This window comes from Alligator mississippiensis, chromosome 10, assembly GCF_030867095.1.
Source record: "Alligator mississippiensis isolate rAllMis1 chromosome 10, rAllMis1, whole genome shotgun sequence".
NCBI lineage: Eukaryota > Metazoa > Chordata > Crocodylia > Alligatoridae > Alligator > Alligator mississippiensis.
The window spans coordinates 347536-373456 of NC_081833.1; the positions used below are offsets into that span (position 1 = coordinate 347536).

Sequence of the window (25921 nt, forward strand, 5' to 3'; positions counted from 1 at the left end):
CAAGGAACGAGAGCAAGAGACAGCATTAGGAAAAAGTTAGCTTTTCCACTGAACACCAGATTTAAGACGGGAAAGATGCAAGCTGCAATTTAGCATATGCAATCTATTGGGTGACAGAGTCTCCAAGACTGCACTTTAACAATCGATTTAATATGCAAGAGATCCACAGTATCTATCAAACCTATCAAGTCAAGCATTCAAATGTTACACAATGCCAGAATCAAGGCAGCCCCTGCAACCTTTATTCTGCTCCCTTGGACACGTGCATTATGTTACAAGCCTTAAGGCACATGATTGCACAGCATTTTCTACAAGACCCCCACCTCACTGGGTCCATGGGACAGAGGGAACAGGAAATAAGCTGGGCTTCAGTGGTTAGGCAGGTGTCTGCCTGAAGAAGCTGCCACATCCGTACCAGAAGTTAGAAGGTATGTACACAGGGCAGAGAGAGTAGTACACAGATGGTAAATCCCTGCCCTAAGCAGTTAGTCTCTCCTGCCCTGCCACAAACCTCCTGCAAGTGACAGGATGAGCAATGTAAACCAACATTTACCAAGTGGCCGTGAAGTCTGTGCTCCTTGTCTTCTGGGTCCCAAGCCCGACACAAATGAGCCCAAACCGTGGAAGGTCGGCTCATTCATGACTAGGAGCTGTACTTGCCTGCATCTTTCACACCACCACTTCCTGGGGCTCGCACGCACCAAGCATGCAGATATCCCAGCCCCTATCAAATCTTTACAAAGGACAGGTGCCACGAGCCAGCAAAGAAAGGTTCGGCGAGTAGCAACCCCGAAACACAAAGGGATGGGCTGGGAGTGCCAAGCACTCACTCGGCCCTGGGGCCAGTCCCTCCACGACCGTCCGAACTGCATATGGTCCATTACCTCCAGCCCTTCACCATGTCACCACTGGCAGGCCGTCGCATACAGGACTGCTGCACCGAGTGGGCCCATGGAGGGGGAGTGCGAGGGAGCAGAAACAAGGAGAACCAAGTCATGAGAGGCTCTGCCACAGCAGGAACACAAGACCAAACTGTCCTCTTTCAGAACAGAAGTGGATATTCCTTCCTCTGATAGCAAAGAAAACTCAGCTATGCAGAGAGAAATTCAGAACCTGACAGAAATCCACCTTCCACATTTCTCAGCTTCGTACTCTGCCCCCAAGAGAAGCCATTGCTGCCATCTTGCCCACCCCCGCCCCCTCCCCAGCCCAATACAGAACTGTTCGACATCGTGTTTTGTCCGGTCCTGCATTCCTCGGGAAACTATTCCCCACACAAGTACCTCCCCACATCAAGGAATTCTTACTGGCAGTCAGCTTAGTTTCTCTTTACTCCCTCCCATTACATCCCTCCAACAGTGTCCAAAAATTCCTCTCTGCAACTGTCTACAAATGCCTGCAGACATTTCGGTCATGTGCCAGCATCTCTCAGCCAACCTATGCATATGTAATGCTTTGATCTCTCCCGATCAGGCAATCTCACTCCAGCAAATCCTATGTAAACCTGGCATACAATGTTCAGGGCTGCATTTCTCAGAGGAGAGCAAAGCAGGCATCCTTTTACAAAGAAGCACAAATCCTGTGAATGGGGCTCTCGTTTCAGGCTCACTTTTGCCTGTCCCATCAGACTCTTCTTTTCTCTCTGCTCACAACAGGACCCACAAACCGGTGCCTATCCCTGCCTGACAGGTATCAGAGATGGAAGATCCTGCTTGTATGAGGCTGGCAGGTCTGCCCGAGAGTCCCGTGGCATCCGTCTGCCTCTCTGGTATGGTCCCATTCGGCACATTTCCAGAAGGTACTGGTGGTGCTCTCCCGGCCTCCCATCTGCTCCCATTTCCACAGGGGCAGAAAGGAAGGAACCACCTCTCCGGAAGGGCTTGGTTGCCCCTTGTCCATAAGCCTGTGCTGGACTTCAGAGTACCTGGACTCCAGATCACAGGAGGTGGATTATGAGAGCTCTTGGACGCACGCAGAACCAGTCCTAAAAAAACCACACCGCATCCATCACTTTGCCACAGCAGCACCCCTTGGCAAACCTGCGCAGGAAGTGGAGCTTCATACAAATCCATACCTCTGCCCAGCACAAAATGCACCGACTAACAGTCCAGGGCCGGCTGGAGGCATCTGCTGCCCTTCCAGGACATCCGTTTACCAGAGCACCCCAGGGAATAACCAGAAACAACAGCCACAAACTGACAGAGACTAGGTTCACGTGGGACATCATGAAAAACTTTTTCACAGTAAGGGTTGCCAAAATCTGGAAAAGGCTTCTACGGGAGGTGGTGCTCTCCTCTACCTTGGGGGTCTTCAAGAGGAGAGTGAACAAGCACCTGGCCAGGGTCATAGTTTCATAGTAAGCCGGGTCGGAAGGGACCTGAGCAGATCATCAAGTCCGACCCCCTGCCATGGCAGGAAGAAGTACTGTGGGGGGGGTCAAACGACCCCAGCAAGGCGTTCGTCTAACCTCCTCACATGAGCCCAGCACTCTTTCCCGCCGCTGGCTGGGGGTCGGACTCGATAATCTTTTGAGGTCCCTTCCAACCCTTGCATCTATGAATCCAAGTTCAGCAAAATTCAAACATCTCAAAACTGGGAAGTGACAAATTAAAGGTGCAGACTCAGTCTTCACTCCATCCCCAGGAGCTGGCAATAGGTAAAGGACCAAGTTGCAGGTGCTGCCATGGTTTGTTGGATGTAGCCATATCAGTCTAAGGACATAGGCAGACAAGGTCGTTGGGTAAGTGCGATATCTTTTATTAGACCAACTAAATAGTTGGAAAAAACAGGTGCTCCCATGGCATTTGCTGTATTGAATGGAGGGGGGGGTTAGATGCAGCACCCTGACAGAGCCATGAGAGTGGCACGAGGATACCCAAAGCCTCCTTCCTTTCACCAAAGGAACCGCAGAGTACCCTTGCTTCTCTGATCAGAAGGCAGCTACATCAAGGCTCTTACCCCTTTGCCTCCTCCCCCAAGGAAACTGCAGCCATTTCCAGCTTTGGGAGAAACTAGGTCTGGAAACGGAGTCCAGGTCTCCAGAGGGCAGCGGGAAGCACTGATGCTGCACCGGTCAAGATTTCAGAGAAACCGATTCATCCACAACTCCACCCTATTAATGGAGTTACAGTCCAGGAGCCTGGGCTCAGAGGCTGCCCCAGCAGCCAGGCACAAGCCCACCTGAATGCAAACACAACTGCGAGCACTTTCCTAAAGCACAAGTTATTTAAGAGCCATCGTCCCTCACTCTGAGGGCAGAGACCCACAACAGCAAGAAAGCACGCGGCCTGTTTGAGACCTCATCTTCTACCTTCCAGGCCACCTCTGTTCCCCTGGCTGTCACCACTCAACAAGTAAAACTCTGGAGTTGCATCCTTTTCAAACACGAGTGAAAACCAAACCATACAGTTCCTGGCTTTTGAAGAGCATGCCCAGAAGTGTGTTAGGGGCTGGGCTGAGCTTGCCCTTTCCACAACCTGAATTACGATTCTCTTGATGACATTGGAAGGGATCATCAGAAAGGGGAAACTGGCGAGACACAAAAGTGACTATACTGAAGAGCTGCAGAATGCACCGAGCAAACACCTGGGAAAATAATCGCACATACATTCATATTATTTATTCTTTATATAATAGGATGACATTCAAAAGAAACCCAAGTGTTTCAGGGAGGGAAATGAAGTTAAGACACCCAAAGCAAATCTTAACTCAACCCTGTTCCAAGGCCAGGAACATGGAGAAATATGAACAAAAAGTCTCTTAAAATCTAATCTTAAAACCCATCCTGGGACAAGTCAGAAGTCAGCTTTCCAGGGTGAAGGGACACCAGTCTGATAGGGTCTAGAGCCCAAGGACCAGGCACCTACCTACAACTAGGTCAGATGAGGTGGCCAAGCCCCAGCTGAGAGCAGAGCTCAGAGTTGTGCCTTCGGATCCACACCCACTATGCAGACATCAGACAAATATTTGGAATCATCCCAGTTACCAAGTGGCGTAACTTATTGCATGCCCCAATTATGTGCTGCACCAGGCTTCGACGTCAAGGCTTCAGTGCAGTTTATTCACCCACTCCCTGCCTCCTCCCCACCAATAATACTACAGCCCCATCAACTATAAAGGGTGGCTGTCCACTGAGTGTCACAATGGTCCATGTAAGAGGTACCCGCTTTGGACCTGAGCCTGCCTGCCTGCCTATGAGCAAGCAAGATGCACATCAACAGCTAAATCACTTGGGTTAACTACAACCCAGTTTATTCAAATATAGCCACTGCGTGAGATGTCAATTGATTTTCAAGCATCTGCTATTTCACTCTTTAAGACGACTGTAATAATCACCTGATATAAAGCAGAAGGCTGACACGGACTCTACGTTTCTTTACAAATCCAGTTTAAAACTCAAACTAATGTTGTCACCTTCAAGTTGTCAGGAAGCTATTTATTTGTGCAGAGACAAAGTACTGGCTCTGGGGAGGACAGCCCACATGTCTCACACCCAGGAAGGAGATGGGACCCCAAGAGGGAACTCAACCTGGATGAGGGACCCGCAGCCAGCACCTCTGCAGAAGGGCGGGGTGCCCAAGAGCTCTTCCAGCTCAGCAGATCTCCAGCCTCCGCTTTCTGCCCCACAGCCTCCGCTTCCGAGAGCTCCACCTTCTACCGCAGCCACTCCGCTTTCTTCGCGCCTCTGCCCAACGCTTTCTCTCAAAGGAGCCCCAAGGGGAGATGACCAGTCACTCCTTCCACTTCCAGACATGCCTGGACTCCCAAGACCTACAACCTGTTCAACTGGATTTAGTCTGGCACCCCTAAGTCTGGGTCAGGACATTGTCTTTTAGGCTAGGTTTGGCATTAGTCTTCAGACTGTGCAACTGCAGTGTCCGTTTCTAGCTGGAGCCCATTTACAGAGATCAGGTTTCAAGATGCAACATAACAGAGGTAATCAAACTCTACTAGAAAGGATGCTTCAGCTCTCCAGGCAGTGCAACTCAATCTAGCATGGATTTTGTTGGAGGGATTCATTTACTAGCAACATGCCCATCAGCAGCCATAAGTCACTTGCAGCCATTTATGAGAGGAGCAAATGTTTTCTTAGCATCACAAACCCCAGAGACAAATTCAGTCAAACATACTGATCAGAAAAATCAGCAGACTGGAAAATTCCTAGATGGCTTTTCAACAGTAAGAGTAACTTTGCCTTGGAGTTTAGGTGCACAGCGTCAGTGAATAGCAAAAAGAGATTTAAAATACCTCTCTTTTTTGGCATATAAACACTGCATTTTTCTGGCCAGATTCTTCTGTCTCCAGATACAGAAGATACTGAATTTCCCAAACATCTTTAGGTAAGAAGTCTCCAGTTCACAGACCCCTGAAAAGACCGTCACTGCTGCCAGAAACAGCCTCGCAGACGCGCAGAGCAGTCAGGAGCTCGGCTCAGGGGCTGCTCTGCAACACGCCTCGCTCTGCCCGCACCGGGGTGGGGAGAAGAACAGTTCCCATGTTCCTCCCAGAGCTGCCAGTCAGAGACGGACTCCCTCGGTCCTCCAGGAAGGCAGCGCAGCATTGGCGTCGCTACAGAACGACACCGCTGAGCACGAGCCACCTTACCCGAGGCTTCTTGTACGTGAAAAAGGAGCGGTTCACTGCGAAGCACAAGTAGGCCAGGCTATCAAAGACTTGTCATATCTCTCAACAGAACAAATTCTCTTTGCAAAACAGCCAGTGCCCTGGTGTGTGCGTGTGGGTTTCACGGTCTTGAAACTAGGGAAGATCCTTAACAGTGATCCAGGAACAGCCAGGCAAGGGGTTCTTAAGACAGGGATCTTTCCTTCCAGAGTGGGGCTATGACTATCAACAATTAAACCCTAGATACAAGTCCACAAGTGGCCCTCAGACCCCCTCTGTTTTCAAACACCCTCCCAGTCTCATCTCAGACATGGGAAGAGGTTTTCTATGCTACAACGGCTCAAGGCTGCGAGCATGGTGAACCCCACAAGGCACCTGCTTCAGCAAGACCTGGGATAAACCGACTACCCTTGATTAAATATAGGTCCAACAGTTCACGAGGCCTAACACTTGTTCTTCGGCAGCTACTCTCAGAAATCACCCCGAAGCAACCTGCAGGAGAGGAGTGGAAATATGGGACCCCTCCAGAAGGCTTCACAGCTCCCAAATGAGCTGAAATTGGCCTGAGCCCTGAATGAAAATGATGAGTGGTCCTCACAAGCCTTCCTCCACTCATGCTCAGCAGATGCCTTGCAAGCCTCTAAGGTAGGAAGCACTGCTCAGGCTCCAAGGGCTGCTTGCCTGGTACCAAGATGCACTCCGACTGGCTGCAAGCCTTTGGTACGTGGCAACGTGACTGCACACGTGGGTCGACATATAAATCAATCCTCTCTTTCAGTAGCTGCTTTATTTACTGACTTTACAGAGGTTAGTCCCATGCAGTGATTTGCTAGGGAAGTTGACAGATAACTGAGATGTGTGGATGTGCAGCTGCAGGAAGAGACGTGCGATGTAGAGAGTATCACCAAGCATATTGGATAAGGGATGTGTGAACAAATTACCAACAGGCAAGGCAAGGTGGGGAGCGTACTGTGGAGTAGCTGACATGTTATAACTGCCTGTGAAGACACTCCTATGCCATGTTAAATGCAAGGTAGCTCATGCACAGGTGAAACTACTCTGCATTTACCCCAGGGTAAGAGCATGCACACACAGTTGCTACAGGCAAGCTGTGAAGTTCACATCCTACCTCTCTTCAGAGACTCATTCCTGTGCCAATCCTTCCAAAACAGTCAGCACAGTTAAGCACATGAGAACTGGGTTTACTAGAAGAAAAATGGATTGTATTGCTTGCTTTGTGAAGGTTGTCAGGCCTATGCTTAGATTTTCAGATGGAATCGGACGCTTGATAGATCTGAGAGGATTCATAACTTGGCTTCAGGCACAAGTTAACTGCAAATCTGAACGGACAGAACTGAAGTGTTATCAAATGGGCCAGCAGCAGGGTTTGAACCAGTGACCTTCAATTCACATCGTATCTCTCCACCACTTGAGCCAATACATTTTGTGAAACAGTCACGCAATGCTGGCAGGCAGGATTCTTGAGTTCTAGGAGAGGAGAGTGATCTCATAAGCAGAGCAGTAGATACCAAAAGCATGGCCAAATGAATGGATTTGGCAAAGTCACTGAGTGAAATGGCTGAGACTCAAGTGTGCTATGTTAGAGATGCAGACTATTCCCAGTTCTGTCTGAAGTGGGGTTGTGCAATGTCCCAGTTATCCGACCTGAGAAATAAAGGGAACAGCTGCCTGCCCCTAAGCAAATTGAGCTCAGTAATGATTGTACAGTGCACAGAAGATATCCACTGCAAATCTGGGGAAAAGACAAATTCAACACAGCCTCCTGCTGCAGATCCTGTGCTCCCTCCCCACTACTGAAGGTATTCTGTGGCACAGCATCCTCCTCTTCCTCCAGGACCAGACTACATAAAGCTCTTGCAGCAGTTGGAAAGCTGGCTCTGCAGAGCCAAAACACATATCACTTCCTTTGGAGCTTAAGCCCACACTGGACACAGATGCTATTAGAACAGCAATGTCGAGAAGCAGTGGTCCAGTTCTTCCCTCTGCCCCTTTTGGCCCACATCTCTGCTTGGACACATTTGCTCTGACATTTCAGAAGGCAGATAGTCGGTGGAAAGGTTGGCAGCTCTGGATCACTTGCTCACAAGTCTCTAAAGTTCTCGCTAGAAGCTCCAGCTGAGACCCTGAGCTGGCACATTGGTTGCCAAATGTATTTATTAAGTTTAGAGATGCATGAAAGTTAGCTTTAAGAGGTTTTGTAGTTTAAATTGGAATTACTCAGGCTCCTTCATAATCCCTACAGAGTTTCGGAGCTGGTGCAGGTATCGTTTGATCCTAGTAACCATCTTTGATTATAATTATGCTTTCTATTCCTTCAGTTCAGATGCAAACTGTTTTAAGAGTGGTGCAGCAGAAGAGTTTGGAAGCATCTTAATAAGTCCTCAAAAGCAGAGCCAAAAAACTTTACCCACCCAAGGTGACACAAGAAGCTGCAGCAGAAGGGGTAACACAGCCAGGCAGCCCGACTGCCAGCCCTAGAGCTTATTCAAAAAAATCTTCAGTCACATTTTAAACTTTCATTTCTATTGTATGTATAGCTTACGGCTCCTGTTTTTATGACTGAATTCCTCTGCAGGTGTGAAATGTCACAACCACTTGGTTTCCCTGCTTGCCAACTAGTGAACTACACCAGGTACACTCCACAGTACATCCCTGCGTGAGGCCAAGACCTCAGTGGTATCAGGTGTTCACAAAACACCACGACACAGAAATAATTAGTCTAGTAGCATTGCTGGTATCCTTGTAAGGTCACCCTCTGCTAAGTATTTCCCGTTGGCTATGTCTAAAAAAGACAGCCCAGAGCCCAAACCTATGGTGCTGACAGTTATCCACTTGTTAGGAGTCGGGTCTAGCAGGTAGTTACAGCAGTTCTGGTCACCAGCAACAATCAGAGTACTTTGGGACAGGAAAAGTTGTAAGATGTACCACAAGGCTGATGTATCTGAAGGATCGTGCACACGGCTAGAAACAAGTCACATAGCTTAGAAAAAGCATGCAAAGCTCCTTCTGCAGAAGTTCACTGCAGTTATGGCCATTATTTTGAACAAACAATCAAGATGACACAAAACCCCCCAAACAAGCAAGCATTAGATGACCCAGCAACAAGCCAGCCACTGCTCCACACCGCAGGTTAGACTAGTCGAAGGGCAAAGTAACTGGAGACTCGTGTTCACAAAAGTGTGGCTCTTAGCTCAAGGTAGTGCCCTAATGAGAACAAGGCCGCCTGCCACTTTCACACAGGATAGCAGGCTACTGCTCCATTTGCACTCATTGTACCTGGAGTCAGCAAACTGGATTTGAGAAAGTCTTTAAATCAGAGACCTGGTGTGAGGACACAGTCTAAAACCTCAGTACGGACAAGGCAGCAGCAGCTTCCATTGGAGCCAGCTGGCCACTTGCAACCCAGCGCAGAGCGAAGGCCTGGACGTGACCAGCGAGAGCGTGCAAACTGCGGTTCCATGACATCCAGAAGCTTTCGCTCGTACAGTCGAGTAGGGCCTGTCATTTAGCACATGGGCTGTACTGAGGCAGGCTCCATCCGAGAAGCGTCACACTGGCAGGAGAGTGCTTTGCCAGTATAAGTCACACAGCTGGGCAGCACAGCTGTATCCTCTCCGGCCCCTCCTGCATGGCACAAGGCACAGAGCATCCCTACAACAACACAGCAATGCCTGGGACCAGCAAGGCATAAAAAGAGTGCATGATAGGCGATGCTCCTTTGTCTCTCGCATCTTCCTAGGCCTTGGGCACCTGCAGAGGCAGGGAACAAGTTAGGTACAATACTCCCAGATGGCAGTAACCTTCCTCACAGCCACACCTGCAATAACCTAGCCCTCCTCAGTGCTGGCAATGCTATCTGCAAGTCTGGTGCCAACCACCTGGTTTGTGCATCAAGGTAACTGATGAGTACATTAAGATGGATAAGTCGAGCCGGATTTTAGGGGAACGCCCCCAGCTCTCCAAGGTAACTGCTTCCCTTTCAATACAGCCTTAGTCTGTAGCCAGCTCCACATCCACGTTACAGTTCCAGAAGCAGCAAGCACCTTCGCTGCCTCAGACAACAGCTTCCCATGAGGCACTGGCATTCAAAACTATGCTTGAATCCGACAGATTAGATCAACTGCCTTGCCTTTATCTTGGAAGTCACACTAACCCAGGGGTTGCCAACGTGCTTGGGCAGAGTGCCAAAAACATCCACCACCTCAACTTGTAAGATGTTGGTGTGCAAGGAGCGGATGGCAGCAGAGCCACGAGGGGCCCAATCCTTGTTGTGGCAGTGCAGCCCCGACCCCTTCCCCAAGGGGCAAGTGCCAAGCAAAAATGCCTTCGTGTGCCACGCTCTGGCATGCGTGCCGGGGGTTGCCTACCCCTGCACTAGCCCCAGATCTTCCTCTGCTAGAATACCTGACACGATCTCCCTTTGCTGAACTGTTCTGCCTTTTTCCCCATGCCCCACTGGTCCTCATTATTCTTTCCTTCAGAGTCTATTCCAAGACCTTGTATCATTTTCGATAAAACTAGGAGGCCTGCAGTTACCTTGCCCCCCTCCTCCCCCAACTTCAAAACACTTGGGAGAAGGACCCTGCCTTTGCTCTCTCATGTAAGGTACCATGCAAACTGGCAGGTTCATAAGAAGTCTGCCAGTTCATGTATCGGAGTGTTTACCAACCAGTATACATCTACTCTGATATCTTCCTTAGCGTAAACTCTGCTTTAAAAAAGTGAACAAGCGACATTGCTCAGACTTTGGATCTTCACTTGAGACAGACCACTGCTTCAAGATCTGGATCCAAAAGGCAGAGAGACTTTTTTTTAAGCACATCACCATAACAGATGCAAGGTTAGAAAGGCTAATCATTTTCAATGGCGAATGCATGAAAAACCTTCTCTTTAGATACCAAATGCCTTAAATGCATTTTAGTAGGCATCTAGCTTGTAGTCTTGCCTGACACGGGTTCGTACTATGCAAGAAAGGGATATACTAAAAAGGGCAAGCAAAACAATCAAAGAAACAAAGCAGAGGAAACAGGAAAAGCAAACAGCACCACAGAATGAGAGAGAGAAACCACAGTTTATTACAAAAAAGCAGGAGGAAACACTTTTACACTGTGTAACTCCCCACTATAGGAATTAAGTATAAGAACCCATGATTCAAACCAGAATTGAACATCTGTATAATACCAAGAATAGTCAGTTATCCTAAGTGATGAAAGTTGTAGATGGGAGGCATTTCATCTCAAAGCCCTCCCCCCAAAATAGCTGCATTTCTCCTTCTCGGGGAACGAAGCCACAGTTCGGTCCGTCTCGTAGGCCCCCCAAGCCAGGGGCAACGCACATGGGGGCTGTGGAGGACGCAGGCAGGTATACCAGCTGGTAGTCCGGCTCCTGCCTGGACCTCATCAAACCGCCTCACCAGAACGCTCAATTTCTACAAGTGGGCAAGTTTTTCCTGGTTTCTGTCCAGCTCCCCCAAAACTTGAGCTTTGGGGTTTAACTTAGTGCTAACTGCAAGAGACTGACACAAGGGACGTGTCATCCCACAGCTCCCAGCTGGCAGGTCCTTCTGCTTTCCTCCACGGCCTCTGGTACCATGATCACGGACTGGCTCAGACCCCAGCTCCCCATGGCCCAGCCAGAATCACACACACTAAAACTGAGGCAATAACCAGAGCATTTGCTCAAAACCAAATCCCACGAGACTGCTGAGCTGCAGACTAGTTCATGGCGATACATGTGGTTAACAAGGAGCTGCACCAAAATGCTCAAATCCCTAGTAAGACCTGTATTTTCTTCCTAGTATTTTCTGTTCTGCATTTTCTATCATCACACTCATAACTGAAAAATCCACAAAGGAAACCAGAATAAACTGACAGGATGAAAGGAAGTTTGTTGCGTGAGGAGGAACTTGTGCTCCAGTTAAAGAGTGCACACACTGGAGTGATCTGAAGCTGCCTATAAATATTTGAGAACATCAAAGCCGGTCCTGTTAAATTAAAAATGCTGTCACACAGATAGGAACTAGCCTCTAGCACTGCCAGCTTCGACATGTGAGCCTCTGATCTGAGGCAAAGGCTCAGCTCCTCCAGAAATTTTATTCACCATAAGGAAAAAAAAGTGAACAGCGGTTGAGTTTTAATAAGGATATTAAATACCTTATGAATGAGCTAATTAGAGCTTAACTCTTTCAAGATACTGTCAAGGTCCTTCAGACCTTTTACTGACAAGGACACCCAAAGACGTTCCCCCATATTATTTTCAGAGTTGTAATTTCCCTCGGTTCCAGCACCAGTGGTATCCAAGCCGCCCCCAAAACAAATGTTGGCAGTCTGCAAAAACAGATACGTTCCTGTTGGTTTAGCCTTGGTGCAAGTTATTTTAATCAGATCGTGCTACGCAGACGCATTCGAAAAGCAGCAAGCCACTGACAAATGTCAATCTGTGACAGGGAACCAAACAGTAAGACTATTTGATAGAGTCTGCGATGCAAACTGGTCTTTTGGACTTTCCCTTTGCTGGCAGGCTAAAGGTAATGAAGAGGAAAACAAACACACAGTAAAATAAAAGGAAGCACTTTGTATCGCCAATATTCAACCCGTGAACTAATGGGGAATCCCGGCAGGTCAATGTGCTCCTCTGCAGGTGGCAGCAGCCAAGATTCCCGGCTGTTAAGGACAAACTGAAAGCACTACGGGAAGGGAGAAGTGGGGGTGCAGTGGGCACCGGGTGCAGGGGTGGGGGGCCAGGGTCACGAAGGATCTAACAGAGGTTAGTCAGGGAAGGTGAAGCACAAGTTTCACAACAATGGTCACCACCACAGTTCAGCATTATGAAATGCTTCTTGTATGCTGGCCAACTCTGGTTGCAACTCCTACCTTAATGCAAGTTTCTGGGTTACAACAAAGTCCATGCTTTTACACAGCATGCCTTAAGCACTGTGGATTCAGGCAGTTCTTCACCATGTAGCAAGCCATCAAACACAATACAGAGCTGCACAATTAGTTCTGCAGCCTCCCAGGCAACCCTTGGGTGCATCTACACGTGCACTTTTATGTGCAGTAGCCTATTTTACATCACAAAAAAATGCAAGCATGCTACTGTGCAGTAAAATAGGCTACTACTGTGCATTGAGCGTCACTTAAAAACCGTGCACATTCATTACTGCACATTAAGACAGTCTACTGCGCATTTGTTTAGTACCTCACATTGGACATACTAAATTTGATGGACATACTGAATTGGATGCTCACTAGGAAAAGCACCCTAATGCACATGTACACATGCCCCAGCTCTATCAATAAGGTTAGATTAATATGAAGGGACCCTACACGGGCCCAGGTCCCGTAGTACACAGTAGAACAGCACTGACCGCACAGAACTTGTGAAATCGAGGGATGCCTGGGAGAGGACACTGGGTCGGAGGGACGGCAGCCGCACTACACGCCAGCACCGTGGTCTCAGGGAGCAGGGTGCAGAATGCAAAACTTCCAGGGGAGCAAAGCAAACAGGAGGCAGCCCAGTCCACTGGAGGAGGAGAGCGCAAGGGCAGCTGAAGGATGGCAGTGAAGAGGGAGAGGGGGGGACCAAGGCATGACAGGGAGTAGAAACAGGAGCTTAGAAAGGAGAAGCCACTGAAGAAGCCAGCCTCCACCCTCACCTCATGCTCCGAGCCCAGCAGGCAGCAGAGCAGTCACCGCTAGCTTGGGCAATGGCTGTTTGGGCTTCTCAAATCCCAGCTGTAAGGGGTTGCTATTTTTGTAATGGTTGTAAAATGTATATTGTATATGCATCAGGATCTAGCCATTCATGCCACTGCATTTGAACGGACCCAGGCAGAAGACAGACTAGGCAGCCTTCAGTGGCTTTTCTCACGGCAAGTTCAGGCGGGAGTCTCTGTTCCCTCCGAACACTGTGGCCGTGTCCAGAGGAGCATGGCCATGCGGCATGTGGCGCTGCAGACACGTCTGAGGCACCACATACCACACGTGCCATTGACCTCCGTGCTGCGAGGGAGCAGCGTGGAGGGGTTCTCGACCTCTGGATATCCGGGGGTCAAGAAAACCCATAGAGAAAAGAAAGCAGAGTGGTGCACGTGGTGGCAGCATGCGCCATGCAAAGCCGCAGCCTGGCCAGCTGGAGCTACACCCCGCTGTCAGCCAGGCTCCACGTGGCAGGGTCGCTGCTGGTGCAAGCCCAGGAGGCCCTCAGGACCCCAGGTACGGTAAGGCTGCTGGGGCCAGCCAAGGTAACTTGCCACGCCAATGCGTGTGGAACACAGGCCTTCCCCAGGGACAACCAGCGGCTGTGCAAGGTGTGCCACCGCTACTCGTCTCCAGGGAACCAAACATCCACACGCATCTGGACATGGCCAGAGAGATTCTTCTGCAGGGACCATCCACTGCAAAAAAGTCTCCAACCTTAGCCTTTCTCCACAGGTGAATTTATGGGAAAGTTTGAGAAGAGCCTGCTCCAGCACTGGCGCCTTGTGAGAATGAGAAAATGCTTTTCCCCACTTTGTTTTAAGCACAATTTGATCAGGCCCCCATCAAAGGGTGGGGGAAGGGAGAGGGGGAGGGGCATCTCAAAGCTGGATCCTGGCATAGAGCACAATCAGCAAGCACTGCTGTCTTTGCTGGATTAGACGCAAATGTTCAAAACATTCAAATCAGAAGCATCTGAGAGTTGCTTACTAAGCCCATGCAATAAATTCACAGTAGGAGGTGTGTACCTGCAATGCGCATGCTTGTACAGTTAATTAAATAGCTGTACTCAAAGCATGACTTACCCCTGGGACATACTCCTAGCATCCACTGCCAAGCCTTCCAGCCTCCTTACTGACCCTGCAGCTGGTTTTGCTACTCACTGATGCAAGGCTATCCAATGATTTACATGCTGTACACTGTCCTACTGCCTCCAGTCACTTTAAGCTTTTTTTTTTTTTTTTTTTTTTAAGCCTTAAATTGGTTTAATGCACAGAACAGCTGGTGGGGCAGGAGATGGGGAGGGAAAGAGGAAAATGTGCCCACATGAAAAACGTACACACTCAGAGGCATGCTGCTTGTGCAGGTACAGCTGCAAACTTGCTCACAAGTGTATCAAGCACCTCCTCACATGTCAAACCAGGACTTCATCCTGAACCTAGTGGCAACAGAAATCTTAAAAAGACAAGGTGCACGAGGGGATGACAGACTGAGCGGGAGCAGGTCTAGCTAGTGCAAGGGTCAGGGCACCGCAAGCACCAGGTCCTGTGTCCTCTAGCACTCTCGCCCCGTGAAAACACAAGAGGCAGCACTGGAGTGGGGCAATCTTTTGCTAAAAACCCAAGGGCCAAAACAAGCGTGCAATTCTAATGATAACACCACCATAATCATTATAAAAAAAAAAAATGGAGACAACCTTTGGACCTCTACACATGGAAGCAGCAGGATGGGGAAGGGAGGTATGGGAAATTACTTTTTTCTTGAGCAGTTCTCCTTCCTAGCCTGACTATAGTTAAACACTATAGTGCAGAGACATCAAGGAAGAGTCCATGTCACATTTAAACTTCTACATGTCCTCAATTGAGTGATTAATTACACAGCATTAAAAACTCTTGCTTGATTTAAGGTACATTAAAAGCAGAACTGCATAGCTTTTATACAACTAGATATCAAAGAACATATATGGGTCACAGCCTCCAAACTTCTACTTTTCTTACCTAGAAGATGCAAGAGACAACTGCATTCTCACTTTAAATAGCATGCATTTATAAAAAGCTATTTTGATCCAGAGAGACTCACTTTGAAATCTCAAAAAAGTCTTGAAGACGACTGTAATAAAAGAGCCCATTTTTAAATATATGCTACACAACAAAACGGTCTAAACTGAAGGAAAATTACTATGTAGGCTAATCAATGGTTTTATACGGCTACTCTAAGCTTTTCTAAAATTCTCTTACAGTGGAGTTGCCGTGTTTCTTTTCTAGCACGTTGTGCCACACCAAATTATGACGTCTTCATGCTTCACCTGGTGCCATTTTAGAAGCTCTAAACTAGACACAGCAATGAAAGCAGTCACCATACCCCATACCACATCCGCCAGCACCGGGCACAGGCAGGAAGCGCGCCAATTCTGTCTTCAGGGCACAGCTGGCCACAACGGCTGGCGACACTACAGAGCAGGCTGCAATTATATCTAAACCATCCTACTCGTATAGATTCGGTCTCAACGTAAGAAATGGGGGGTGGAGGAGTTAGACGTGAACATTTGGAGCACCTTGTTTTTTTAGATTCCCTGCCTTTCATCCCACCTCTGAGAGCCAGTCCTGCCCTGAACCCCAGCACATCTAACAGGAAGTGGTCAAGACTCCAACGTCTTGACAGATCACGGGCTGGAGTATGCAGAGTGAAGCACTGAGCCTAAGCCTACAAGCCGTGATGAAAGCTACCCGAACCCCACACCCCAAGCCATTTTCTCCTTTCCTTCATGCCCACTTGTGAAATAAATATGGGCTCCACAGTAAATTAAGCTACTATAGCCTTCTGCAATGTTTGCCTTGATTTGCTTTCACAGTTTACTGGATCTTTTTTTTTTTTTACAACAGGCCACCACCACACTTGCTCTTCAGTACACTCTCGCATCCTATCTTTCTACCCCCTCATTTTCTGTATTGTGTCCTCTGCTTTCTCCATGGTGTTTTATATGACATCCAGGAAAAACAGCAAGACAGCAGAAACAGTACATTACTACCGACTGACAATGGAGCAAGCAGCATTAAAAGGCACCGGTACCATCTGCAGACCCACCACAGCATCACTGGATTCACGACACTGTTAGCATTTGCAAGTCCCTCTTCAAGCACAATGGCTAGGATCTTTAAATTAAAGTGGATTCCACTCGTCTCTATGTCCTCCTGGGAACTCTCAGCATTTTGGCCTCAGGCTGAAAGGGACACTTTTCTTTAAAACAGTAAAAACAAAACGAAAAAGAACCTCAGAGTCCTGACCTGCAAAACCCACCCTTGCATCTTTCTGGGCAATTTAAGGGGGAAAAAAGATAGAGCAGGACAGCAGCAGGACACAGATGTTTGTGTGTGGAAGACCTCAAAGCAGGGGACCGAGTACACAGCAAAGCAGCGACAGCAGCAAGCCTGCAGAACCAAGGGCCTGCACGCCCAGACGTTCTTTCTACTATTACCCTCAACCTCTCTCCAACTTTCTCCCCTAACATCAGTCTAGCCAGGTCTCGCAGATAGTGCAAGCTCCTCAGGACAGGAAGCGATCCCTTTCTAAGCAAGTATGGAGCACCTGCTAGTGGGGGCCAGATGCCAGTTCCGTATTCCAGATGCTATTCCTTTGGGTGCCACCATTATACAAGTTACCTTGGCTACTGCTTAAACAAAACAATTTTAAAAAGTTAAACAGGCTTGTGACCTAGGTGGAGTGCCTCATCTAGATGCCACTGCTAGACACAAGCTCCCCCGCAAGATAGAGCAATGCAGCTGGCATAACCCTTGGCACCAAGTTCTTCCTACTGAAGGAACATGATTTTTTACAGCCAAGAAAATAAAGCTCCCATATCATTTATTATCAAATTATTTTCAAATTGGAAGAAGTTAAAATGGCTTGCAACACAACATTAAAGCAATGCCAGGCTCCTGTGGGAGCAGAGTTCATACACCTATCGCATCCAGGATGTACTTGCTTTGCACACGTTGCCCGTTTCAAGCACCGTTGATGGTACCCAAGAGCCATTTCAGTTGCAAAACAAAGGAGCAGAGACACTGGCTAGGCTGCAGCTCGAGCCATCCAGCTTGAAAAGAAGTGCTGAGAGAAGACTGAACATTTCAGCACATGGTTCAAAGGCTTTCACATCACCAAGATGGGCTGGCACCTGCTCTGCAGCAGGGTTGTTAGCAATGGTTCAAGTGAAATGCCACAAAAGGAAACATGCTTTTCAAAGTCAATCTGGTTTGATATGGAACCGCAAACACTGCTACGCCTTAATCCTAACTGCACGGTAATGGCACGCTGTCACTTCAGGGCAGAGTGAAGGCTGTGCAAGTCCCTTACCATGTTTGAATATCTGTCAAGTTTACCCAAGTTTCCTTGTTTGCAATGATTGGTTTTAGGAGAGTTATAACATTCCTGTACTTAAAAGATAACATACCACCACACACAACACAAATGAAAAACAAGATGTGCATGAGTGCACCTCCCCCCCCAATCACTACTTGGCACCTTCTACCTTAAAAAGTACTTTTTGATCGTGAAATTTAGGTGTGGGGATTTTTCATCTTTAAAAGCTTCCCTGCAACATGCACCACTGCCGTGGCTGGGCGCTCTCGTTTCGAACGACTGCAGAATAAGTGAAACCAGTCACGACACCGGTGTCCGAGGCGGAGGGCTTGGTCTTCTATCCCCACCCCGCAGAACTACACGAACAGGACTCGGGTCAGCTCCCCCAGCCCTGGGCAGCACTGACACTCAGGAATGGGCGCAACCTCAAGCTTCTGGTTGGGAAGGCTGAGCAGAGACACGACACACAAGGAAGACTCCCTTCCTTCTCAGAGAACTCAGAAGTCTCTCGTGTCAGGTCCCTACAGTCTAAGCGGTCAGGAGGTTGAGCAGAAGGGCAGAACTGGAGAAAAAAGGCCGAGCCCAATCAAGATCTGGTTGAACACATCACTTCAGTGGGAATCCACAGCCAGGACTGATAACCTAAGACTATCATGTCCAGCCCCATCCACACCAAAGAGCACTAACTGCTTCTTCCAGCTCAACAGATTTTAACATCTCAGCCCTTGCCATTGTATTTTAAATAAAAACTCTCTTTTCTTTTCAGGAAGCCTTTAGTTGGAAAACTTTAAAACTAGGAGTTTAAAATGTGATGCTGGTGGGAAAGTGCATGCACACACAGTACAGCAGTAAGTGGCTCTGTTTGTTTTTAAGCCATATTCTGAAAACTCTCACACAAATCCAGGTACCACAATCTACAAAGGCAACAGAAACATGGAGAAATTTTAATTCAAGATCTAAAAAGATTACAGAGCTTCATTCACCAGAGCAAGGATAAGGGTGAAAACCCCTGAGCAACCACATTGCAGCGGCACAAATGGCTTCCTCTAGCGATGAACAAATGCATCCGCCTGCTTGTCACAGCCCTGGCAGACTGCCTTCAGAGCGCTGCCCTCCAGTCCTCCCTCGCCCAGCTCGCTGAGGGGACACTTCACGAGCCCAGGGAGCATTTGGAAGTCAGTCTAGAGGCTGAAGGGGAAAACTGGCAGCCAATATTCACGTGGCACTATCACGACAGACCCCGCATTCAGCACAAAGGTCTGGATACCGGACAGTACCAACACCACGTTGTCAGACACATGTAGAAGCGAGTCTATAAAGCTCCTTCAAACTCCAGAAGCCTCTGGTCAGATCAGCAATGCTTATCATCAGAGTAGAGTTAAGTGAGCTCACTTCCTTTCATGAAGACACTAGTTTGACATCCAAACGCATTAGAATTATTGTTCTGTGCATTGGAGGAGTCCCCGATAGCTCACAGCGGTGCGATTTGCATCTCCCTCCATTCACAGGGAGAACAGAACAGAGCTCGTTACCTACACAATGCATTTGCTGCCTTCTTTTAAGCCAGAGACCATCTCAATTCTCAGCATATCTACACTCGTGCGAGTCCATCACTCGAGTACCTGTTCTTCATTTCCCAGTCTAACCAAAGAAAAGGAGGACGCTCTGAGGCACATAAAGTATCCTCCTACATCTTGCTGCCAGTGTGCAGCTGTTGTTATGTCAGCCAGTCAGCCACACAGGTTAAGGACAACAAAGCAGAGAGAGACCCCACAGATGTGCGGTACTGCACTGCAACTTCTCAGAGAGAGGACTCTTTCCGCCTCACTGGGGCTGAAGTTCGTTTTGGAAGATACCTGGCCCAGACAGACTGCTCCGATAACAGAAGAAACACCAGATTAGTATCTCACTGCTGCACGGGAATCTGATCAGCGTGCTTGACAGGTCACGCGTTGGCTTTTTGCAAGCTCCAAGCAGGCTCCTTCTGAAATGGTTACTCAGCTTTTGGAGTTTAGGTTCCGACACTATCAAAACCATGTTTGTTTGTTTAAAGTTGCATAACGCCTCCATGTTTCCTTGGATTCACTCTCTTCCTGAATTACCCAACTGTTTCTAAAATGTTTTGAATGAGAACTAAGAGTTCACTTGATTTTGGCAGGAAAGGGCTTTTTAGTTTAAGACCGCGGGGCTCAACCTCGCTAGACTCAAGGCACCTTTCGAAAAGTGCCAGCTCTTCATCTTCATTCATTTTTTGAAGGGGAATAAAAAAATAAAGCAATTCTTCTGCTACAAAGAACTCAGAGCCCACACCAGGTCAGAATGTTTTTAGCACTATTTTGATTCCTGTTTGCAATCCCTGGGTTTATTTTGTAAATGTGCAAATGTGATTTAACACTGCTAACGCTGTGTGGCTCCCTGGTTTATGAAACTGATAAGCCTCTAGCTGCAGCGAGCCAGGCTTCATGGCCCCAGCCATTTGATCTGCATTTACAAGTCCTGAGCGCTGTCTGATAACCATACGGCTGGTACGGACCTGGGCAGTACTTGTAAGAGAAGGTCTGACAACGAAGAGTTTATGAAGTTGTGCATGTGTAATGCAAGACTCGCCCACCCCTAGGACGGTCAGGAGGAAAGCAGGAGATTCACATGACAGGCATGACACGATCCAAAATTTGGACACACTGAAGAAGTGTCTCTGATAACACGACATGTTCATTTTACCCGCTTTCATGCAACACCTAGTCACACTTCCTCCTTTGGCAGCTGAAATACCCTGATAAATTAGAGATGTTTAAGTTTATGCTCGCCCATACGCCAACACATATCACGGCTTGAGCAGCATCCAAGCACATGATGTAGCACATGTACGAGTCTACTAGCAACACAGTGCAAGTAGCGGGGGCAGGGGCTGGGCTGTGTTTGCCTTACGAACGCTCTCCGATTATAAGCGAGAAGTGTTAGGAAAAGCAGCCAGCCCTAGACATTGCACTTAACACATTTGCTTTGTGCTATTTACATAGCAGTCTTCAACATGCTTTTCATTTTACATTTATTTTAAAAATAAATACAGTGTCTAAAGGCTTCTTAAAATTGTGGTTCTGGAACGCCAGATCCTTCAAGCAGCGTTACCGTCCGTTTGACAAGCTACGGCTATCGGACTCGCCTTGCCCACTACAATGGCAAGTGGGCTGCCAGGCCTTCGAGGCACGTTTCAGCCCCTACAAGCAATGCTTCCTAACAAGGTAAGTGTACCAAAGCGCTTCGCTCTCTTCTCACCAAGCATTTTTGCTTTTCCTTCTGCAAACTGACCCTCCCTGCAGCTCCTGATCTGTCAAGGGGGGTTTGCTCCACAATTTACCTGTTAAAAGCAGACGAAGCAAGCCTCCACGAGGACATGCCTACGGTACTCTGGTACTTCGGACACCCGTGCTTGTAAAGCCTAGCTGTATCATCAGAGCTCAAGCTAAAGCCACGCTTAAAGCTTGAGAGTCATTGCAAGTGGAATAAGGACAGTTATTAGCAATTGCTTCACAGGTAAACTTATTAAAATACCACTTCAGCCCTCTCTCTTTATGCAGCCCAGCGGGAAGAAAATCGAGTCAACACTTGGTAGGGAGAGGAGAGGAAGGGGGCGCGGGGCAGGGGCCGAGTCACGCCCGCGCCCGAGGGCAGCGGGGCTACGGAGAGGCGAGAGGGCCCCGCTCGCAGCCGAGCTCGGAGCTGCGGGAGGGGAGGGGAGGGGAGGGGAGGGATGCTCGGGCGGGAGGCCCGGCCCGGCCCTGCCCCGCACCTGCCGCCGTCACGGCCCCGAGCCCCGCTCCTGCGCCCGGCCCGGCCCGGCCCGGCCCCGCGCACGCACGTGGGCAGCGCCCCCGCGCTGGCCGGCCCCGGCGGAGCGGAGCGGAGCGGAGCGGAGCCATCTTGGGCAGGTCCCGGCCCGGCGGCGGCGGCGGCGGCGTGGCTCACCTGCACGATCTCGCCCTCGGCGCTGAGCGTGGCGCCGGCGCGGGAGAAGCGGCCCTGCAGCCCGGTGCTGTACGTGGTGTAGTCGCCGCCGGGGCTGGACTCGAAGAGCACCACCTCCACGAACGCCGTCTCCTTGGCGCCCGCGCCCGCCGCCAGCGCCAGCGCCAGCAGCACGGCCAGCCGCGGCGGCGGCGGCGGCACGGCCAGCCCGGCCCCGGCCCCGGCCCCGGCCCCGGCCCCGCGCGCCCTCATCGCGCCGCGCCCGGCCGCCGCGCCCGCGCCCGCGCCCCAGCGCCAGCGCCAGCCCCAGCCCCAGCCCCAGCGCCGCCCCGCCGCAGCGCCATCGCCATCGCCCCCCGGCGGCGCCAGCTCCGGCGCGGGCGGGTCCCGGCGGGGTCAGCGCCCCATGGCGGCGCGGCCCGACTCGGCCCGGCCCGGCGCTGCTACAGCGACGCGCTGCGCTCCCCCGCTCGCGCTCCGCTCCTCCGCCCGCCGCGCCGCGCCGCGCCGCGCCGCTTTCATGTGCGCCACGTGACCGGCCCGCGGGGTTAGCCCCGCCCCGCCCTGCGCCCGGCCCCGCCCCGCCCCGCCCCGCCCCCGCTCGCTCGCTCGCCCCGCGGGCCGCGCCGGCGCTCGGGGAGTTGAGCGGAGCAGAGCGGGGCGGTCGCTCGCCCGCCCGCCCACGTGGGAGCCCGCCGGCCGGCCGGCCGCCCGCCCAGCGCTGGGGAGCCCCGCTGTGGACCGCGGCCTTGCCGCCCTGGCCGGGGGGCTGCGCTGCCTGCGGCCGGCACGACTCGCCCGGGCCCGGCGTGCGAGGCGCGCGTCCAGGAGCCGGCCCGGAGAGCAGCCCCTGGGCCGCCCCGGATCCGCAGCGGATGCAGCTCTGCACGCGGCCGCCCCGCCCCGCCCGGGCCTCTCGTGGGACACTGGGAGCCGGGGCAGGAGCCTTCCCTTAAGCCCGCTGCTCGCCCGCCCGCCCGCCCGCGGCCGGACAAGCGCTGGCCGGCCCTGCCGGCTGCGTCCCCTGCCCTGCGGGAAGTCCGCAGCCCCCGGTGCCGCTCGGCCCCCTTCGCTACCAAGCGGCGGCCTGCGAAGGCAGGGCCAGGGTGGTCTGAAGGGAGCAGACTCCGCGGCACCGACGGCCGCTCTGCTCCCTTCTCCGCGCCGAGGTCCCCGCCGCTGTCTGCCGTCCGCGACCCCCAAGCAGCCAGGACTCCCTGCTCCAGGCCTCTGCTTGCCCCAGGGGAGAGCAAGGGGCACCGGGCATAGCTGCCCCCTTCCTGCAGAAGGAAAGGAGGGGTGGCTGTGCGGAGCATCCCTCCCCTGCAAAGAGCGTTCCCTCCCGCCTCACTGGTTTGCAGTCACAGCCTTGTTGAGCTGCAGCTTTGTTTCTAATTAAAGTGCTTGGGAGCAGTTTGCTTCGTTAAATCCACCCTCCGTCATGTCCGGAGACGCAGGCCACACTCGGTACCACTGCACTTTTATACCCAGCTCGGGACGCTAGTCTGACCCGCTTGCAACGTGCCCATACATCCCTGGGGCAGGGCTGTCGCTGCCCCGTCCCGTGTCGTGGGGGCAGGCAAGCAAGGCACAAGCCATGTTGCCCGGCCGAGCTTCCAGCACTTGGCAAAACTGCGTAGCCATCCCGCGGGGTCTTAGCGCGGAGACAAAAGGCGCGGTGAGCATCCATGCCGCTTGGGAATGCTCTCCCACCGGCGGACGGGCAGCCCAGGCACACCACCTGGACAGCACGTGCGAAATCTTAGGCATCGGTGCCTAGAAATGGGAAGGCTGTTTACGCGGCAGCCTAGACCAGAGCCCGGCCACCATCCTTACCTGTGCATTGCACACAAGGGCCAAGTCCTGCACGCGGGAGCGGAAGAACTGCACGTGCAAATGCGGACGGGCCAGGCTGCAGTGCTGCAGAGGGGGACCGAGGGGCTGCAGGGTGCTCCCGCCACAGACAACCTAGCAGGATCCTGGGGTGCATCAACAGGAGATGGAGGGCAGCGATTCTTGCCCGCGATCCAGCACTGGCGAGACCTCACCTGCAGCGCTGCGCCCGGCTCGGGGCCCCGCACTCAGAGGGACGCGGACAGTTTGGAAAGAGCCCGGCTCCGAGCAGGAAAACGAGGGGCCTGGGAAGCACGGTGGAACCAGCGGCCCGCTCCGATACTGCCCTACGCCAGAGCCCACGCCTCGCAATGCTCCCGGCCTGCAGCTGCACCAAGCTGAGCCCTCGTGGTCAGGCCTCCTTCCTCCACGCGCTCCTACCGCCTTCCTCTCTCTGGGCCTCGCGCATCAAGAGCCTGCGCGGCTGGGCTTCCTCGGGGCAGCCCCCTTCGGCCACAGGCTTTACCTAGGCAGCCCTCGGGGGGCTCTCCCGCCACCCTCCTCGCCGCAGCGGTGGCCAGCCAGCTTCCTGACCGGGCCCTCCTGGGGCAGCTCTGCACAGACAGACGGCTCCCAGCCCTCTGCTTGCTCCTCCCCGCTGCAGGCTCGGGTGCCGCAGCCATGTCCGCCCAGTGCTGTGGGGCTGGGGGCTACTGAGGTGTCTTCCACCGGGGACCTGGTAACTGGCCTGGTATTTCCCGGGGGCTGCACCAGACCCCCCACCCCGGCAGGTGCCCCCGGCCTGCAACGCTGCGTGGATCCGGGGGCCGGGCTCCAAGATGGCCACTGCGACCAAGCACCGCTGGCGGCCGGCCTCGCCCCGACAGTGCCCACGTGTGACTTGGGACGAAAGGCTGAAAAACACGGGTTACTTAGTCCTGAAAGGAGATGGCTCTGGAGGGGGGTGATAACAACCTTCAGATACTGACGGGCAATTCTTATAGAGAGGATGGAGGTGGGCTTTCTATGGTGGCCACAGGGGACAGGCCTAGCAGCAATGGCCTCAAGCTGCAACGAGGGAAGCGCGGGGTGGAGACTAGGAGGACGTTTCTGGCCGTGAGGGCGGTCAACCATTGGACCGGGCTGCCAGAATATCTGTGGAACCTGCATCCTTTCCAGAGCGGGGTCGACAGACCCGTGGCTGGGTGGTTGGGTCACGGATAATCCTACCTTGGGCTGGACTAGATGTGACCTCTTGCAAGGTCCCTTCCTGCCCTACTTCCCCATGCTCCTGTGATCCTCCGACAGGTTATGTGGGCTCCCAGCCCAGGCATTGCACAGGCTGGGCAGCAATTAAGGGAGAGGGGGCGATAGTCACCATTTTAAAATACCTTACTAGCGTGGAGCAGGTGGAAGGGGCACTGCACGGTACCATTTGTTGCTCACAAAATTAAAATGGCTTGGGCCAGGCCTCGATGCTGCCCTGCTAAGTCATACTATGGATTCCTTTTGGCACATGAGGCTTCCCACGTTAATCTTTATGTTCAAGTCCCTCTTGAAATATCCAGAGAGCACCCCGGTCTGGTGTGGCTTCCCAGGAGCTTACTGTCCGCCTGTTCTGCTGGTTGCAATGTGCGTGTCAGGAGGAGCAACAGCATGACCCATCCTGCTCCCCGAGGACAACTGCCATTCCCCTAGACACCCAGCTTTCCCGGGTGGGAAATCTGACCTGTTTTTGCAGGATGGTTTTGATTTAGCAGCCTAGATGTGGATGTTCTCAGTGTTTGTGCACACTCCTTGCAGCTATTTCAACTTTTACCTCATGGTATTGTTAAGAATGACAGTCTTCCACTAATATCACTTCATGAACGTTCTTGTTTTTCTCACAGTGGTCTTCCATTTCACTTATACTGATAAAGAGTCACTTTCCTGTTTTATACCCTGTTTTATACCTATTCCTGTTTTATACACAGGGTCGGAAGCAGACCCTACGACGACAGGCTGAGAGCCCTGGGGCTCTTTAGCCCGGAAAAGCGCAGGCTCAGGGGTGACCTGATGGCCACCTACAAGTTTATCAGGGGTGACCACCAGTATCTGGGGGAACGTCTGTTCACCAGAGTGCCCCAAGGGATGACGAGGTCGAACGGTCATAAACTACTACAAGACCGTTTCAGGCTGGACATAAGGAAGAATTTCTTTACTGTCCGAGCCCCCAAGGTCTGGAACAGCCTGCCGCCGGAGGTGGTTCAAGCACCCACATTGAACGCCTTCAAGATGAAACTGGATGCTCATCTTGCTGGGATCCTATGACCCCAGCTGACTTCCTGCCCTTTGGGAGGGGGGCTGGACTCGATGATCTTCCGAGGTCCCTTCCAGCCCGAATGTCTATGAAAACCTCTTTGGTTTTCTAACATTCTTTTATCATT

General features: G+C 51.5%; 1 protein-coding gene across 1 annotated transcript in view; it reads right to left on the bottom strand.

Moving 5' to 3' along the window:
* The window catches only part of ZNRF3 (zinc and ring finger 3), a 106450-nt gene extending 84576 nt beyond the window's left edge, over window positions 1–21874 (bottom strand). Inside the window, exon 1 of the mRNA XM_059713300.1 lies at window positions 21663–21874. The gene's annotated coding sequence lies outside the window, so the exon portion shown is untranslated. The remainder of the gene's footprint in view (window positions 1–21662) is intronic.
* Window positions 21875–25921: the final 4047 nt, after the last annotated feature.